This window comes from Syzygium oleosum, unplaced genomic scaffold, assembly GCF_021117445.2.
Source record: "Syzygium oleosum isolate NSW1041296 unplaced genomic scaffold, Sole_v2.1 Sole_v2.47, whole genome shotgun sequence".
NCBI lineage: Eukaryota > Viridiplantae > Streptophyta > Magnoliopsida > Myrtales > Myrtaceae > Syzygium > Syzygium oleosum.
Genome location: NW_026607531.1, coordinates 1,463,260 through 1,481,259, shown reverse-complemented (window position 1 = coordinate 1,481,259; position 18,000 = coordinate 1,463,260). Strand labels below are relative to the sequence as shown.

Below are 18,000 nucleotides of genomic sequence, written 5' to 3'. Positions count from 1 at the left end.
ACCACCCATTCACCAATGTCAATCTATCACGCCACATCAGTCAACTCAATTCATGCTCCCGACATCGGCCCACTGACCCGACATTCAAGTCGGCACATTCAATTAATCCAATTCACCCACAAGCGCCACGACAATTCAGTCAGGCATATTTATCTCAGTCAATCACTAAATCAGCCGCACAATTATCGCCAAATAATTCACCAATTAAGCACACTCAATCTAATTAGCCCACGCCTAATTAAAGTCCTAAGCCGGTACTAAATTTCATCCTAAACAAGTCTAAAAATACCCAAAGTATTAGGTAGGGTTTAGGAAGTCACTTACCTAAGTTTGGCCCGGGAAAAATCGGCTCGGGCCCAAAATGGCCCGGATGAACAGTACCGGACTGGGCGCGGGCGCGGGCCAACAGGCGCGGTGGCCGGCCAATGCGGGCACAATGGCCGATCGGCGTGCCTGGCGCGCGAGCGCGATGGCCGTGCGGCGTGCCAAGGGGAGCACGGGCGAACGGACGGGCGACGCGCCTAGTCGGACGGGCGACGGGCCTGGCGGACGGGCACGGCGCCGGGCGAGCTCGGCCACGGCGCTCGGCCATGGGCACAGCCCTCGGCCACGGGCTCGGCCACGGGCACACGCACGGGCACGGGCGCGGAACGGGCACGGCGACGGGCGTGCGGCTTGGTCGCGTGGGCGACGAGCCGGCTACGGCTGGGCGGGCCGGGCCGGGCCGGGCTGGGCCGGCCGGGCGGGCGATCGGCGGCGGCGACAAGACGCGGCGGCGACGAGCCGAACAGGGAGAAAGAGAGTGAGCCGGGGGTGAGGGTGAGGAGAGACGGATCGGGCCGAGGGGGAGAGATGGCGGACCGGCGGTGAGCTGGCCGGCGAGCGGCGATGGAGGAGTCGGCCGGCGAAGCAAGAACGACGGGGACGGCTGGGCGACGCGGCGGCGACTCGCAGCAGCGGCGGTGGACGGCACGGAACGGACGAGCTCAGATCGGCGAGCTCCCAGGTGCGCGAACAAACGAGCGGCGAAGGCGACGGGCCGAGCTCCGCGGCGCGAGCCGGGACGGCCAGCACGGGCCGAGCAAGGCGGCCAGAGGGCCCGGGCAGCAGACGGGCCGAGACAGTAGCGGTGGCGAGCCGAGCTCGCGCGCTTAGGGGAAGGAAGGGAGGCGGCGTCGGGCGGGGCTTCCGGGCGACGCGGCGGCGCGGCGACGGCGCGAGGAAGACGGCGGTGGAGCTCGGCGGTCAGGGGCGGGCTCGGGCGGCGGTCGGCTGGGCGAGCAGGAGCGGGGCGAAGCAGAACCAGACGCCGGTGAAGAACAAGGAAAAGAAAGAAGAGGAAAAGAGAAGAAGGAAGAGAGAAGGGAGGAGAGAGAAGAAGTGTGTCAGGGGGGGTTGGTCTGCATGGCATGGGCTGAGGGGACGCTGCATGGGGAAGACGTGCGCGCAGAAGAGGAAGAGAGAGGGAAAGAAGGAGAGAGAGAGAGAGAACAGACGTGATGATGGAGGGGGGTGAACGTGCGCGGAGGGGACGTGCTCAGCGCGGCAGAGGGAGGAGAGAGAGAGAGAGAGAGAGAGAGAGAGAGAGAGACTCAAAGTCAAACCTCTCACTCGAGTGCGATCCAACGGACACGGTTCAAACCCGAAAACGATCTAACGGTCCCCTATAATCCTAATTAATAATATAGGAAAATGGCCAAAATAAAATATGCCGAAACACACCACGAGGGAGGTCTACCAGTCCAAATCCGCACCCGGTCAAAAATCCACTTTTCACATACTCCGGGTAATACCGACGCTGGCCACAAATATATCGACACCGTCCAATTAAATTCGTCCCGGAACTCCGAGAAATTCGACACCAAAGTTTGGGCTCTAAATAACGGCCAAATTCGATCGAGTGCGATTCTAGCAAAATCTCTATTTTTAAAACAAGAACCCGAGAGTGATCAGTTCCCAGGCGAGATTCTATTATAAGCGCACTGACGAATTAAACGTTCTATAAATCCCAAAAATGGGTCAAAATTCGGAATGTCACAACTCTTCCCCCCTTACAAAAATTTCGTCCTCGAAATTTACAATCCAACCCAACGGTTCAAACAAATGGGGGGTATTGGTGTCGCATCAACTCTTCGCTTTTCCGTGTCGCACCTTCAGTCCCATGATATTCCCAAATCACCTTAACTGTTCCGATTGACTGCCGAACCAACTCGGAACCCGTGATGCTCCTCTCACCCACTTCATCCCATCAAACCGGTGTTCTGCAAGCCCTGCCATAGAGTGTCTCGAATGGTGCCATTCTGATACTTTGCTGGTAGCTATTGTTGTAGGCGAATTCCACCAAATGTAGCTATTCCTCCCAACCACCCTTAAAATCCAAAACACATGCTCGCAGCATGTCTTCCAAGGTCTGAATCGTCCTTTCAGACTGGCCATCCGTCTGGGGATGATAGGCCGTGCTGAATTGCAACTTAGTCCCCATGGCCGATTGCAGACTTTTTCAAAAATTCGCAGTAAACCGGGGATCACGGTCCGAAGTGATTGATACCGGTACTCCATGAAGACGAACAACATGTCGCACATATAACTCTGCCAGCCTTTCTAGCTCGAAGTCCTTTCGCACCGCCAGGAAGTGCGTTGACTTCGTCAATCTATCTACTATCACCCAAATAGAATCATGTCCCCTCTGGCTTCTCGGCAGTCCCGTTACAAAATCCATTGTGATATGTTCCCATTTCCATTCTGGGATTTCCAACGGTTGCAACATTCCATCAGGCTTATAATGTTGTGCCTTCACTTGTTGGCACGTCAAACACTTGGCCACATGCTTGGTTACGTCTACTTTCATTCCATTCCACCAATAGTGTTGACGAAGGTTCTGGTACATCCTAGTGCTGCCCGGGTGGATACTGTAATTGCTCCTATGAGCCTTCAACAAAATCTCTTCCTTAAGTCCCCAATCATCGGGCACGCATAACGTCCTCGAAACTTAAGAATTCCGTCCTCGGACACTTGGAAGTCCGGTTTCCTCTTAGTGCATCCATCTCCAAAATCTTCTGAATCTCAGGGTCCATAGACTGCAACGCCTTAATCTTGGCTTGTACTTCCGGTTCAATCCTTAATGTCGCCATCAGACTAGAGAGGTGTCCTACCTCGAACTTAAATTCTGAGTTCCGCTCTCCCTCCAATAAAATTCACTCTTTGACCAATAAATGCGCGATGCTCGATTTCCGACTCAAGGCATCCGCTACCTTATTAGCTTTTCCAGGGTGATACATAATCTCGCAGTCGTAATCCTTAAGGAGTTCCATCCAACGGCGCTGTCTCATATTTAATTCCTTTTGGGAGAACAAGTACCTTAAACTTTGATGGTCCGTATAAATCTGAAATTTCTCCCCACACAGGTAGTGTCTCCAAATCTTAAGAGCGAAAATAATCGCGGCCAATTCCAAGTCATGCGTCGGATAGTTCTGCTTGTGTGGCCTCAACTGTCGCGATGCGTATGCCACTACTTTCCCGTGTTGCATTAGCACGCATCCCAATCCTCTTAACGACGCGTCACTGTAAATCTCATATCCTCCCGGGCCTGACGGGATCGTTAACACTGGTGCGGTCGTCAATCTCTGTTTTAATTCTTGGAAGCTCCTTTCGCACTTATCCGTCCATTCAAACCTCATCTCCTTCTTTAGTAACAGCGTCAACGGCGTCGCTAATGCCGAAAACTTCTCCACGAAGCGTCTATAATAACCTGCTAGTCCGAGGAAGCTCCGAACCTCGGTTACTATTGTCGGTCTCGGCCAATTCGTGACGGCTTCAATCTTTGTCGAGTCCACCGCAATTCCTTCTCCGGATATCACATGTCCTAAGAACGCCACTCGGTGAAGCCAGAATTCGCACTTACTGAACTTAGCGTAGAGTGCGTGTTCCCTTAAGGTCCGTAGAACCTCTTCCAAATGTACCTCGTGCTCGGCGGAACTCTTTGAATACACTAGAATATCATCTATGAACACGATCACAAACTGATCTAAAAATTCCTTGAATACCCGATTCATTAAATCCATAAAGGCTGCAGGGGCGTTCGTCAATCCAAACGGCATCACTGTAAACTCATAGTGTCCATACCTCGTCCTAAATGCCGACTTCGGCACGTCCTCCTTCTTGATCCTCAATTGATGATAGCCAGTCCTTAAATCGATTTTTGAAAACACTGACGCCCCTTGCAACTGATCAAATAGGTCATCAATCCTTGGCAACGGATACTTATTCTTAATGGTCACCTGGTTCAATTGTCTGTAGTTAATGCACAACCTCAAGGATCCATCCTTTTTCCTCACGAATAACACTGGAGCTCCCCATGGAGACGCACTAGGGCGAATAAAACCTTTATCCAATAACTCCTGCGTTTGGACCTTCAATTTCTTCAATTCCGACAGTGACATCCTATAGGGCACTTTCAAGATCGGTTCTATCCCTGGGGCTAATTCAACCACAAACTCCACTTCTCTATCAGGTGGCAATCCCGGCAATTCCTGAGGAAAGACATCGGGAAGATTACACACCTCGGCTATGTCCTCTAGCCTTGATTCTTTAACCAACGAGTTAATCACAAGATAGTTATCTTTCCACACCTCAAAGACAATGCTTAATCCATCCAATTTCAATCCAACAGTCTCCCAAATTAAATTACCCCGGTTCTTTACAAAATCCGAAATTTCCAAGCATAACTCATCCTTCCAAACTCGTCCAAGAATGTCATTATTAAATCAAAAATCCATAAATCGATTACGCCTATTCACCATAAGTGATAATACGTCGTACATGATCATTCAAGTAATAACTTCTAAATCATCTCATTTGTACCCAATACCATCTCATAACGCATCTAGACTTTCAAGGCACATCCTTCACTTCCTTCTCAGCCACAACATACACTTTTCCTTACGTCCTTAGCCGATTCTGATTAATCTGCGGGGCAGCTCTCGCTTAATGTCCTAACTGCGGTCGATGCGATTGCATTAGTGACCTAACCTGTCGGTTCAACAATTTCTCACTTGGTGACCTTACTGTCCACATCCACAACATGCTCCACTTCTACCTTGGCAATAGTCATTCATATGCCCCTTTCCACAAGACCGACATACGACGTTGGAGTAGTAGTTCGGCTTTCCAAAGTTCTTCCTTAACGAAGGGACAAGTCTCCAATTCTCTGTCATAGACTTCTTCCCAAGTTCCAATTGTCCCTAACCGGCGCGTACCGCGATCCATATACGGTAACCCTCTCATTCATATCCCTTTCAACCGTTTAAGCCTTGTCATACAGCTCATTACAATCCCTTAAGTTCATTAGCATCAACTCGATCAGGAGATTCGCCACCCATCCCGGAACCTCCTTGTCCTATCCACACAATCATTGACTATCCTTGGTGCGTACTTAGACAACCTTACAAACTCGACCTCGTACTGATCGACTGACATTCAATTTTAGCGAAGCCAAAGAAACTCTGTCATTTTCTGTCCTCACGCACTCTCTGAAAGTACTTCCCATTGAAGGCCTCGATAACGACACCCCAGCTTAGAAATATGCCCTCTGAAATATCCCACTTCGGGGCCCTCTTACCAATCATTTACATTTCCTTAAAGTTGATATATAGCCAGGGTCACTTTCTCCTCATCAGTGCACCCGAATACCTCAAAAGCCTTTTTCTAAGTCCTCTGTCCAAAGTAATGTAGCCTCAGGGTCACATTTACCATCGAACTTCAGAGGTTTCAATTTCAAATATTTTCCAACCAGCTGACGCATCTTTATGATTGCATTAACTTGCCCTTGACCTTGATTCCCAACATTTCTATTATGCCCATGATTCCCGTTATTTCCATTGGCGGCGACAACAGCGGCCTTAGCATTAGTAGCAATAGTTGCATTTTACTGCTCAGTCTGCCTTCCCATTAAAACTCCAACTTCCTCGAGTGCCCTCAAAATCTCATCCCATCTGGGATCCCCCACAACTCCAACTTGTGGACCTACACGACCTCGACCTCGACCTCGACCTCGACCTCTTCCTCGGCTACTCTTACTCACAAGATTCACACCACCCACTTACCTGCTATAATTCCCCTCGGGAATTAAAGACCTAGGCCAACTATACCAGTCTAAAGCCCTAGGCAGTGAATCACAACACAATTCACTAAGCAGGCAGCCAATCACAACCGACAACCAATCACAACCAACAGAGTTCGTGCACTTACCTTCCTGACGCACCTGCACCTCACATAATATTGCATAAAAACCACTCAGCAATCACAATCATACAGTCTGGGATACGCATGACACACAAGACTCCCTAACTGACTACCCCAAAGTCATCGCTCCTTATCACTCTAGGTTTCGACCACTTGGATCGAGCTAACCTTGCTCTGATACCAAATCAACGGGGATGTCACGCCCCGAACCCCAACGGGCTCGCGACACCCCTTCCATGGTCGTATTGAACGCGACGTCCCAGGACGCGTCGCCGACCCAAACGAACTACGCAAGCGGAAGCGAAATAAAACAACCCAGACAGTAAAATATGACGAAAGGATAGCACAAAACAATAATTCCAAATACACAACATTAAAACGGAGTAGTGGTTGGATATCCTACTTCGCTATACAAAAGAGGGGCACACAAAAATATGAGGCAACTTGACCCGTACTTGATCTCCGAGATACCCTTGCAGCGTCTCCAGTCACTCATGGCCGCGGATCTGAAATGGTTATATAATAACCGTGAGAACAAGTCTCAATAAGCAACCCCCTATACCCCACGTAGGCCAATGCGTACCCAGACAAGTCGTACATGCAATCTACCCCACAACATATAAAATTCACGTCATTGTACTTACCTCGCCATCAAACGCATGCTCTGCACGTTAGTTAAACGTGACAATGCAATATTAATAGTCTAATAACATATCACAATCACTCAAGCACCAACCACACTAGCACTCAATCAATCCAACCAATTCAATCACACATTCAATCAGCCAGTCCAATCAATTCAATCACACTCAACTCGCATACGTGGCCAAACAACTTTCCACGACCTCCCAGGTCCTTTCACACTGCCCGCGCCACTGCGCCTCAGGCCCAATCTCACAGCCCGCGCCACTGCGCCTCAGGCTCAGCCCTTAGATCAAGCCGGGCTCGGTCCCGCGTAACCACGCCTCAGGACATTTCTCTCGACCCGCGTAATCACGCATCAGGTCATTACTTGCCTTTCTAGCCACACCCGCGTAACCACGCCTCAGGTTGGCAGCCCTCAGATCAAGCCGGGCTCAGTCCCGCGTAACCACGCCTCAGGACATTTCTCTCGACCCGCGTAACCACGCCTCAGGTCATTACTTGCCTTTCTAGCCACACCCGCGTAACCACGCCTCAGGTTGGCAGCCCTCAGATCAAGCCGGGCTCAGTCCCGCGTAACCACGCCTCAGGACATTTTTCCCTTTCCAATGACCCGCGTAACCTACGCCTCAGGTCTAACTCACCTTTCATAGCCCGCGTAAACACGCCTCAGGCTTAGCCCTCCGATCGATCCGGGCTTTTCTCATGCACATGCACCACAATACAAAATTCACCATGCTCTTAGTCATATAAATCAATTTCAATCACCACCCATTCACCAATGTCAATCTATCACGCCACATCAGTCAACTCAATTCATGCTCCCGACATCGGCCCACCGACCCGACATTCAAGTCGGCACATTCAATTAATCCAATTCACCCACAAGCGCCACGACAATTCAGTCAGGCATATTTATCTCAGTCAATCACTAAATCAGCCGCACAATTATCGCCAAATAATTCACCAATTAAGCACACTCAATCTAATTAGCCCACGCCTAATTAAAGTCCTAAGCCGGTACTAAATTTCACCCTAAACAAGTCTAAAAATACCCAAAGTACTAGGTAGGGTTTAGGAAGTCACTTACCTAAGTTTGGCCCGGGAAAAGTCGGCTCGGGCCCAAAATGGCCCGGTGAACAGCACGGGACTGGGCGCGGGCGCGGGCCAATAGGCGCGGTGGCCGGCCAATGCGGGCACAATGGCCGATCGGCGTGCCTGGCGCTGCTGGCGCGATGGCCGTGCGGCGTGCCAAGGGGCGCACGGGCGAACGGACGGGCGACGCGCCTAGTCGGACGGCGACGGGCCTGGTCGGACGGGCACGGCTTGGCGAGCTCGGCCACGGCGCTCGGCCATGGGCATGCCCTCGGCCACGGGCACAAGGCCCGGCCACGGGCTCGGCCACGGGCACACGCACGGGCACGGGCGCGGAACGGGCACGGGCACGGCGACGGGCGCACGACTTGGTCGCGTGGGCGACGAGCCGGCTACGGCCTGGGCTAGCGGTCGGGGGCTTGCTGGCTGGCCGGGCGGCGACCGCGGCGACGGCGACGCGGCGGCGACGAGCTGAACAGGGGAGAAAGAGAGTGAGCCGGGGGGTGAGGGATCGGGCCGAGTGGGAGAGATGGCGGACCGGCGGTGAGTCAAGCCGCGAGCCGGCGATGGAGGAGCCGGCCGGCGAGCAAGAACGATTAGTGGACGGGCCGGGCGACGCGGCGGCGACTCGCAAAGAAGCGGCGGTGGACGGCACGGAACGGACGAGCTCGGGATCGGCGAGCTCCCAGTGTGCGCGAACAAACGAGCGGCGAAGGCGACGGCCGAGCTCCGCGGCGGGCGAGCCGGACGGTGCAGCGGAGCAAGGCGGCCGACCGGGCAGCCGACGGGCCGAGACAGTGAGCGGTGGCGCAGCCGAGCTCGCGCGCTTGGGAAGGAAGGGAGGCGGCGTCGGGAGGGGTTCCGGCGACGCGGCGACGGCGCGAGGAAGACGGGGCGTGCGGCGCGGCGGTCAAAGCGGGCTTTCAGCGGCGCTGGCCATGGGCGAGCAGGAGCGGGGCGAAGCAGAACCAGACGCCGGTGAAGAACAAGGAAAAGAAAGAAGAGGAAAAGAGAAGAAGGAAGAGAGAAGGGAGGAGAGAGAAGAAGTGTGTCGTGGGGTTGGTCGCATGGCATGGGCGAGGGGACGCCTGCATGGGGTAGACGTGCGCGCGAAGAGGAAAGAGAGGGAAAGAAGGAGAGAGAGAGAGAGAACAGACGTGATGATGGAGGGGGGTGAACGTGCGCGGAGGGGACGTGCTCAGCGCGGCAGAGGGAGGAGAGAGAGAGAGAGAGACTCAAAGTCAAACCTCTCACTCGAGTGCGATCCAACGGACACGGTTCAAACCCGAAAACGATCTAACGGTCCCCTATAATCCTAATTAATAATATAGGAAAATGGCCAAAATAAAATATGCCGAAACACACCACGAGGAGGTCTACCAGTCCAAATCCGCACCCGGTCAAAAATCCACTTTTCACATACTCCGGATAATACCGACGCTGGCCACAAATATATCGACACCGTCCAATTAAATTCGTCCCGGAACTCCGAGAAATTCGACACCAAAGTTTGGGCTCTAAATGACGGCCAAATTCGATCGAGTGCGATTCTAGCAAAATCTCTATTTTTAAAACAAGAACCCGAGAGTGATCAGTTCCCAGGCGAGATTCTATTATAAGCGCACTGACGAATTAAACGTTCTATAAATCCCAAAAATGGGTCAAAATTCGGAATGTCACACAGGGAGATAGGAAATATCCGCCGAAACAGCACAAGGAATCCCCAAAGTTTGAAAGAGGCCCTCTTATGATTCCACAAGGGAAATAGAGATGCATGCTCGTTGCTTCTGTTGCCTTGCTGTCACCACCCTCTTGACCCGTTTCGAGTGATGGCTCGATGGACATGCGAGAAAGCCAAAGGAAATGATTATCTTGCAGCACAAATGTATCGTGCAAGACAAAAATAATATAAGCCATTGAGATTGAACAGACAACACTGTCCAAGAGATATAATGCAAGTAAGGGATTCGAAAAGTTTCAATACTCTATGATTAGTCTTCAAATTGTCAATCTGTTTCTCGAAAACCTCCGACCAAAAGTCCTCGCATATGAACTCGATTGCTTCCAAATGATCACTAAAACGAGGTCGCTCCATGGTGTACCTATTAGCAGAAGTAGAAACACATAAGCCACATTTCTAGCAATAAATGCAAGAGCTCAGCACATAGGAAGAGATGAGCTGTCAAATCCACACTACCAATACAAACTTGGACTAAAGTTGTCCTATTCTCATTCTATTCAATCTATCAATGAGAACACTCAATCCTCACTCAAAGTGCACAGACCTAAGGACTAAAGTTGCAGACTCACTATAAGCATACCAATTCACTGATATATCCTGAAAAATACTGACTTTAGGGCACTCGATCTCACCACAAGAATCTCACTTGCGCAAACAGAAACAGAAGGAAACACGAATTAGTACACTGACGCATCAATGCAAGAAGCAATTAAGATGAGATCACCGTAGCTAATAATAAACCCCGAGCATTTCATAGAATACACTGTCATAGGAGTCTAATAGAGTTTATTAGACTATTCTTTTCCACAACTAGTACCTCAACCTGACAGAGAAGTTCAGAAATCAAAAGAAGTCCACCACTAACAGAAATCAAGCGAAAAAAAAAGCATTTTAGCAACAAAAAAAAAGCATAGTAATCAGAGGAAGAATTGTTGGTTTCAAAAAGATTTAAAAATATCCTAACCTGATTTTGATGGCTTTTTCTTGGTCCACCCAAAAGCCACGAGAAAATCTTTTTCCTTATGCTGTACAAGCACGAGGTTGAACCCCTGGAAGTTATAAAGATTGTAAATAACAGCAACAGGCAATGTCAACAAAAAAAAGGGTAGTCCTGCCACATGCTAGATATGTTATTGCAAAAAAAACAGCATGCTGTACTTGTTCTGTGCTCTGCAAAGTATGAAAAGAGTACTTGGAACTTATGATATGTTGGTATGGCATTGCCAATATATAGTAATATCTCCCAGCATTGCAGGGGTGCAATTAAATAAGAGTTGAGAAAGAAGAAAAAGAATTCAGTAATATCCTTCAGCACAAATCTTGGATGAAGAATCAGGAAAAGAAAACATATAAATCACCTTGATGGTGGCAATGGAAGATGGAGGTAATGCAACAGCTATAGACCACTCCACTTTTAACACATCAAAGGTGACTGTATACAAATGTCCTAGAAAATTTGTTAAAGACATGGTCAGTAAGCAAGAAGAGATAATAATTTGACATTCAGGAACACTAGTGAGAACTTCAATCGTAAGTCTCTCCAATCCGTTATTTAACCAAGCTGATGCATGCTTGATGAATAGAGAGATATATTTGAAAGTTTCCCAATGCCACGCTTCTTGAGCATTGTCATAAGTTGTTACTCAGTAGATCTAAAAGACAAAAAACCAATTTCATAGAATGCAACTAACATGTACAAACAAATATAAGAGAAAAACGACGCTTCAAGTCACAAAAGGGGTGGTTCTCAAGTTCTCTCATCCTCCAGTTAATACGTTGAGAAGCAATGTGGAGTTCAAAGAGCAATTTTTAATTGTTTTTGGGCCTAATCAAAATGGTTATAGTCTAGCTGTGCCAAACATATTAACTATTAAATGACTCAGCCAGTGTAGTTTATGAAGTTTAAGAGTATTAGCATAGAGAAAAAGGTATCTCTAGCCAGTGATGGATACTTTTTGTCCTTCTCCCACCCCCAGCAATATAGCATTCTGTTCCACACAGAACTCCACAGCAACCAGCTCTTGGTGATGGATGGAAGCCTTGAATCTTGATTCTTGACCAAATCATCTAAACTAAAAGCAGGTCAACCAAAAGCCGGTGACTTTAATTTTCATTTGAAGTAAGACGAGGATGCTGATATAAGTTGAGTCTGGGACAATGGTAACTTAAGAGATTGAACACACCGTTTAAAGTCTAATGAATACAAGTCATTCAATGTTCTGGATTTTGACAATCCTCCAAAGATAAGAAGGATTTTATCTTCCCAAAGAGTAGCAACATGATTGGATCTTGGAGATGGTCCCGAACCGCTACATTTGTGTGAAATCTGGATCATGACAAGAATGTGATGAACAGACAAGCAGAAAAAAGAAATCCACCTACGTGCAATGTAAAGGAAGCCATGTAATTGATTTTAGATCGAACATATGTAGATCGTTTAGCTTTCTCCTTTTAGCATCTTCACCCCCAAAGAGGATTAAAACAGATTTTTCCCTGACGACAGAATGACCGCTACAAGAAACCTGCAATGCAAATTGACTTCATGAAAAAAAAAAAAATTCAGCATCATGGGCCTTCATTACTATATTGGGAAAATAACACAAATAGTCTTTAAACTTCGGTCAAATGTTCAATCTCGTCCTTAAACTTTCAATTTGTCCAAAATGGCCCCTGAACTATGGGTAAATGTTCAATCTAGTCCTTCCGTTTGTTCAAACCGTTAACTGATGACGTGAACCGTTAACTAATGATGTGGAGCTAAGTTGGATTACTAAATAATGATCCAGCAAGTAATTTACAAAAGAAAAACAAATTAGGGCTTCAAATAACCCTCTTCTTCCTCCTCAATGATTCTTCAATGATATCAGCGAATTTCTCCACCGCTCTCTCATACGCATGCCTAGCTCTAGCAACCTCACCATTCTTTATTTCGAATTTCGCATAATTAATCCAAGCACTGCCTTAGGGTGGCACTGCACGAATCTCTCGTAAATCTCCCTCACGCGCTCAACCTCATTGTACCTGAGCTCGAACTTAATATAAGACAGCCAACCTTGCTGGTCGAGCATCCAACTCATCCACCTCTCGAAAATCTGCCTTGCGCCCGCTACATTGCCCAGCTTCTCCTCCATGTGTATATATTCATGCCACAACTGATCAATCCTCGGCAAGAGCGATACCGCGCGGTCCCACACATTCCGGACGTGATTTATGAACTTGTTCTTCATCTCCATGGCTACGTACTTCAACCCCAGTGTGTGGTTGCAGTAATCAACCTCGAGCGCGCTCCCAGATCGAGCGCGCCCGGTTGAAGTCCTTCTGAGACTCCTCCCACTGGGCGTACTTCACCCACATACTGACGTTTATTATTGGACACGGTGGATGAGGTCCTCCAACTCCTTGCGCTTCCGAAGGCGGTAATTGCCGAGCTGGGTGTGATCTGTGATCTTCTGCTTCAGGGGCCGGATTTCCACCTCCGGACGCTCGTGGGCCTCCCAGAGGATCTGCTCTGCGGTGATCTGGATCGGGGCCAGGGTCTTGTTCTTGACCCTGGTGGGACGCAGGAGCTTCACCTCCGTGTCCCGTCAGGTTAGATACCCGAGGGTCCGATCGGAGTCCGCCATTGCCCAAGCCTATGGTTTAGCGGCGATGCGAGGGGACGGACGAGAGAGTGGACTGGCTGCAGCAAGCGAGACCGGAGAAAGCGAACAAGGGAAGAAGAAGAAGAAGAAGAAGAAGATCGATTGAGGCGTTCTTGAGGATCAAAGGATGGAAAATAGAGAACCAGAAGTTGTCTTCGGCTAGGAGATTGGATTACAGAAAATCCTCTACACGTGCAACGGTTAAACCTGTCAAATGGGTGGGTCGGGTCGGGTCGGGTTTGGATTGGATCATAAATGGTCCGATCCAAATTGACTCATTATTCCGTTTATGACCCATTTATCCGTAATGCAATTTTTTTGATCCATACCCTTTCCGATCCATATCCGACTCGACTCATATTGCTAAAACACTTTCATATTTAACTAAATCTAGTAAAACTCATACCTAAAATGATATAAAAGTGTGGAGTGAGCAAGCGCGAGATCGAGTGAGGGCGAAAGAGATGAGTTGAGTTTAAATAAGTTGTAAACCCATTTATAACCCATTTACAACCCATTTATAACCCATTTACAACCCATTTATAACCCATTTCCGACCCGACTCATATTGCTAAAATACTTCCATATTTAACTAAATCTAGTAAAACTCATACTTAAACTGATATAAGAGTGCGGAGTGGGCGAGCACAAGAGAGATGAATTGAGTTTAAATCAGTTGTAAACTCATTTATGACTCATTTACGATCCATTTATAACCCATTTAACACTTATTAACCCGTTTATGACCCATTTATGTGTAATGCAAATTTTTTGACCCGTACCTGACCCGACCCATACCCGACTTGACTCATATTGCTAAAACACTTCTATATTTAACTAAATCTAATAAAACTCATACCAAAACTGACATAAGAGTGCGGAGTGAGCGAGTGCAAGATTGAGTGAAGGCAAGAGAGATGAGTTGAGTTTAAATAAGTTGTAAACCTATTTACGACCCATTTACGACCCATTTAATACTCATATTATACATATACACATTTATGACCCATTTACTAAATATAACTAACCTATTTATGACTCATTTACTAATATATGGGTTAAGAAATTGGTTTATGACCCATTTTGATAGGTCTAGCAACGGTACGAAAAGCAAAACAGGGGAGGAAAACCCACCGATTTTGGTACCTTTGGAGGTCGGAGCTGTTAAAACACATCACCGAACAACAGACCCCGCCAAATCTCGTTCAAGAAGACGTTTTTCTATGACTTCCTCCCAATCAAAGCTGCGAAAGACATGGAGAGGGCACGAAACATCCCTCACCGGGTCACCAGCCAACTGATCGAAATCCGAGACCACTTTCCCTTCCCCCGATTCCCATTGGACTACCAACCGACCCTCACCAGGGTCGTTAAGGAGGACGACATTTTGATGATGAAGTTGACGACCCTGCCCCAAGAGGCCTTCAATTACATGTTCCGTCACTGGTCCATGTCCAATGTGCAAAACATACTGGCAGGCCGCAAGTACTACGTGATGAGTACTATCTGAATTCGAAGGACCTGTACCGGGCGAGATAGATAAGGGCCGGGGACAAGATTGAATTGCAATGGGATGTCACTTATCGATATTTCCGGACTGATACCTGTGATTCTACATCGTAATCTGTGTTAAAGGAAAATTTCAAGCAGAGTGCTGAAGTAGAGCGACTTTCTCAAAATATTTCTCAAAGTAGACATTATCTAAAATAAGACCCTAAAAGATAGTCAATTTAATCTCAAAACACATCCCAACTTACCGGACCGGTCGGGCCGATGAGTACTCGCGACTCACGGGCAACTTTGTAAGGGCATTTTCTGTCCCAAATGATCTAATTTAGCCCAATTGCACGTGCCACTCGGGCGCACTCATTTGCAATTGGGTCAATATAACCCAAGGTTCAAAATATTGAAGGCTAAAGCATTTATTGATTCCAGAGGACCCACAGAGAAAAAGAAGAAGAAGAACCGCCATTTTTAGTTCCTTTTATTCGCTGCAACAAATGAAAAAGCTTGAGAACATGGAGGAAGAAGATGATGTTAGACAACGAGCTGCGAGGGGCTGCTGAGCCCGGCCGCGAATAGCCCCGCTTGAGGTTGATCCCGATGAAGTGCACGATTTGTGGTGGAAAGAATAAGAAGAACTCGAAGGACCCTAGCTTCAATTAAGATGCAATTCGGGGCTTTTCCAAGCACTTAGGGCTTTGGGTAATTTCGACCCAGTAGCACGCGAGCGCCACTTGCAATTGGGTCCAATCAGAACATTTGGGTCGAAAGTGGCCCGACAAAGCCGCACTCGCTTGTAGAAATGATTGGTTCCATGTTCCGTACATATTTCACATGGAACTCGAAACCTATTCATGAGAACATGTTCCTCATTTTTTGGAATCTGAAACCTACCCTACATATCTTAGAACCTGGAACCTACCTGTCACAGGTTTTAGGATCGATTCCAAGGTCTACCCAGGTTCCACTTGTATCATTAATTGAACAATTGCAGTGAATCATCACCTTTAATGACTATTACTTACTGCTATGATTCACTGACCACAATTTATATTTAGACACACAAAGAATATGAAACATTAATAAATCATAAAATAAAAGCTCAGACTAGTGGTTTCATTATACATTCATCATCTAACGCCATGGAATACCGTAGGATCACGCAAAGACATAGATTAAGAAAAAATACAAAACACTTGTTTAAGGTTCTAGGTTCTACCTATCTAGAACCTAGAACCAACCCATCGAAAATAGGTTCCCCAATTTTTGGAACATGGAACCTCTCATGCATATCTTGGAACCTAGAACCTATAGGTTTCCACCAGTCAGGTTCTCGAGTTCTAGATTCTGCCTTGGAATCATGCTCACCCCTATTTGCTTGCCTACCGGGGAAGATTAGGCCGGCCGATGAGTTTTGGACGTGTTTCGAGACTTAAGCCGGCCATTTTCAGGACTTTAATCAAGACAGAATCCACTTTGGCATATCCCTATGGTATAATTCAGTTGAATTGACAACTTAAGATAATGTAAAGAATTTTGGTCTGCAAAGCCTATGTCTATCTTAGTGGACAACAAATAAAGTGGACGCCGACGTTGTTCGGCGAGGACCGGACGGAGCGAAGAAAGGGACTCTTCCAAACATTATTATTATTTGACAATAGCCCCTAAACTTATCCATTCGCATTTTATAATATCGGAATGTCCGAAAATCAACTAGAAGAGAAAATTGAGGTTACGTGGCAAAACTATAGATGCTCAAAACCAAAAGGCTAAATTCAATGAATTAGGTTGTTGTCCCCATCGAATTATAGATGCTTGGAGCGAGCATAGAAGCATCAATCTAACCGTAAGTCCTTTGCTAATCAATTTTTGCACCAACTCGTGGATTAGAGATATCCATAACACGGGAAAAACGGTATCCTCTCGAACCCTAGTCACCCAAACGCCGTAATAAAGATGCGTGAAGGGTGCGCGCCCGGGTTTCGTTCCTATTCTCAATTGGCGAATGAGGCTGAATTCTTGTCGAGCCACGAAAAGAAAAAAAGGGGGAAAACTACCAAAGAAGATCATAAACATATTGCACTTGTACTAATTTGGTCTTAAAGCTTTCAATTGTACTAATTGAGTCCTGAACCTTTTGACGATTTGCCAATATAATCCATCCGACCAATTTTGGCTGAAAATCGCTGACATGGACGCCTGTCATCCTACGTGACACGATCGGCCATGATGTGACAAAATTTACAAAATTTTAATATTTTTTTCTTTTCTTTTCTCTCTTTTTTTTTTACAACTCTAGGTCTACGAGGTCGTCAATCACAGGCGAGGTTGTTGGCCCTCGCCAAGATCCAGGCGAGGGTTGGCCGTCGAGGTGGCAAAAAAACAAAAGAAATGAAAGAAAAGAAAAAACATAAAAACAAAAAAGTAATAAAAATTCAAAAAAATTATAAATTTATTCATGTCAGTGCCAGTCATCTTACATGATATGACTGGTGCTGACGTGAACAATTTTATATGGCCAACGCAAGGTACGTAAGACGGCTGACGTCTATGTTGGCGATTTCCGGTTAAAATTCACCTGATGTTTAATAATGGCAAGTTGTTAAAAAGGTTCGGGACTGAATCGGCACAATTGAAAGGTTCAGGACTGAATCAGCATGAGTGCATCAGGTCTAGGACTTTTTCGGTACTTTTCCTCAGAGAAAAATGTCGACTCTCGTGCAAGCGTACAAAGGGACGGCTAAAGTAGTAACCTTTGCTCTAAAGAATAGTATCTCCCATCCGATTTCCCCTAATTTGGCCAAACAAGCCAAGACCCAGATGACCCATTTGCCCCAGAACGAAGGCATATGCTATGCCGAGCTAAAAAATTAGGTGGCTCAAAGGCAATCCTTGCATGGCGGACCAAATCGTGGTCAACCAACCATCGTGCGACATCGCTGTAATTCCTGAGGCTACGTTCGATTGCTGCCGCTGCTGTTGCTGCTGCGGTGGTGGGTTGCTTTGGACCCTCCAAAATCACGGGATCGAGAAATGAGAGCTCAAGTGGCTCGATTTCCCGGGTCGCCACACCCACCAAAACAACACACCCCCCCCCCCCCCCCCCCCATAGCTTGGCTCCGATTGGTCCTTTCGGAT

At 47.5% G+C, this 18,000-nt stretch overlaps 1 pseudogene; it reads right to left on the bottom strand.

The window, feature by feature from the left end:
* Positions 1-11,174: 11,174 nt before the first annotated feature.
* Positions 11,175-13,302, bottom strand: LOC115665294 (uncharacterized; annotated as a pseudogene).
* Between the last annotated feature and the right edge of the window lie 4,698 nt (positions 13,303-18,000).